Raw genomic sequence first — 2,037 nt, forward strand, 5'->3', positions numbered from 1 at the left:
TTGGTGGATTAGTGAGTGTGGGAGGCTGTGATTGGTGGATCAGTGAGAGAGGGAGACTGTGATTGGTGGATCAGTGAGAGAGGGAGACTGTGATTGGTGGATCAGCGAGAGAGGGTGGCTGTGATTGGTGGATCAGTGAGAGTGGGAGACTGTGATTGGTGGATCGATGAGAGAGGGTGGCTGTGATTGGTGGATCAGTGAGCTGGGCTGGGGTTGGTGGACAGTCCCTCGGTGTCGCCTGAGAGACTGAGAGCCCGAGACCCCACTCTCCCAGCCCCTACTGTACTAGCGGTGGGGGTGTGGGGAGCTGCTCGGATAGGTGGGCGCTGGTTTGCTGGAGGGACCCAGCCTCGGGTGGATTCGCTGTCAGTGGAACCCTGTCAGGGGTTGACTCAGAGCCAAGTACTGAGGCTCACAGAGAGTGCAGAACCAGGCCCAGGTCCTGGTGAGTTTGGGGCTGAAGGATGGTACCCGTTCAGAACCAGCCAATGACCCGGCTCTCCTTCTGCATCCAGAATGCAGACTGACAACTGGTTCAAAGAGGAACCCCAGTCAGTACCACCCCCTGGTGGCTAGGAATGGGCCGAATGGCCTCATCCTGTGCTGTGCTGTCTCATCATTCCATTTCCCTGAACAATGGATCCCTTCAAACTCCCAAAACTGGGAGCGGGTTGAAAGTTGACCCTGAAGCTCAGTGGCCGAGGTGGGAAGAGCAGGGAAGAATGGAGTGCCTCTATGTACACAATCTCTGTTGGCCTTTTCCATTCACACAGCGATTCTGTGGGCCCACACACTCCACACGCTGTTGATTGGCCAGGCAGGACTCCGTGGATGAGTTGTAGCATCCGAAACATTGCAATCCGTTCGTCATGGTGTTGGCAGGCTCTGAAATCGCAAACAGGAGAAGAGAAGAAGCCTTCTTTTTGTTTTTAGAACAAAGCGGACCTCCCCTCAAATTTCCACCATTCCCCCCCACCGCCTCGCCAATCCCACACAACTCCCCAAACATGACGTTCAATACCTCTCCACCTTCCCCAGGATTTTGTGTTTCTCTGAACCATAACGGACCTCACTGTGATCCTCACCTGGTTCCGTCTGGTCATTGCATCGGTCTGAGCCACAGAGATGGATGCTCTGGGAGATAAACACCCTTCCAGTTCTCAACGAAAAGTCTTCAGAGGGAATCTCACAGCGTTGGTCAATGCGACGAATCTTATTTTCATTTTCATCTGTAAACAGGCTGGAGTTAGAAATTCATCATGTTCCACCCCCCAACCCTCACAACAACCTTTTTTCAGAGATACACCACAGAAAGCATCCTCTCTGGATAATACATCACAGCGATGTTTATAGGCAACTGCTCTGCCCAAGACCACAAGAAATTACAGAGAGTCGTGAACACAGCCCAGTCCATTCTGAAAACCAGCCTCCCTACCGTTAGCTCCACCTACACATGCCGCTGCCTCGGGAAAGCAAACAACATCATCAAAGACCCCTCCCACCCCAGTTATACTCTCTCCCACCCTCTTCCATCAGGCTGAAGGTGCAAACATTTGAAAACAGGTACCAACAGATTCAAGAACAGCTTCTTCCCTCATGTTATCAACCTTCCTCTTGTATATCAGAGCTGATATTTCTCTGCACCCGCTCTGTAGCTGTAACACTGTCTTCTGCATTCTGTTCGATTACCCTGATGCACTTATCTAAGGTGTGGTTTGTCTGGTTAGCACGCAAAACAATATTTTACTCTGTATCTCGGTGCTTACGAAAATAATAAATCAAATCTAATATCAATGTTGAAATATTTATTGAAGCTATTAATTCTGGAGAATATCACCTTCCAGAGACAGCGATGGAGATGACTGGCACTGAGTTGAACCTGGGGGTCATCATGCCTTGGGTGAGGGTATGGGGGGGGGTTGTGCACAGAGTTGAGACGGTGCCAACCATATAGAGTGAAGGCATTGAACCCTCATTGGTGGGTATTGCTGTGTATTATCAAACCAGCTGACTGAGCTAACCTGGGTGGGTGGGGGG

General features: G+C 50.8%; 1 long non-coding RNA gene across 1 annotated transcript in view; it reads right to left on the reverse strand.

Annotated features, from left to right (window-relative positions):
* Positions 1 to 1,150, reverse strand: part of LOC109938623 — a 1,531-nt gene extending 381 nt beyond the window's left edge. Inside the window, exons 1-2 of the long non-coding RNA XR_007261544.1 lie at positions 1,086 to 1,150; positions 742 to 885 (exon numbers count right to left, since the gene is read on the reverse strand). This is a non-coding gene — a long non-coding RNA (uncharacterized LOC109938623). The remainder of the gene's footprint in view (positions 1 to 741; positions 886 to 1,085) is intronic.
* Positions 1,151 to 2,037: the final 887 nt, after the last annotated feature.

Source organism: Rhincodon typus, unplaced genomic scaffold (genome assembly GCF_021869965.1).
Source record: "Rhincodon typus isolate 14 unplaced genomic scaffold, sRhiTyp1.1 hic_rhity00005558, whole genome shotgun sequence".
Classification (NCBI taxonomy): domain Eukaryota; kingdom Metazoa; phylum Chordata; class Chondrichthyes; order Orectolobiformes; family Rhincodontidae; genus Rhincodon; species Rhincodon typus.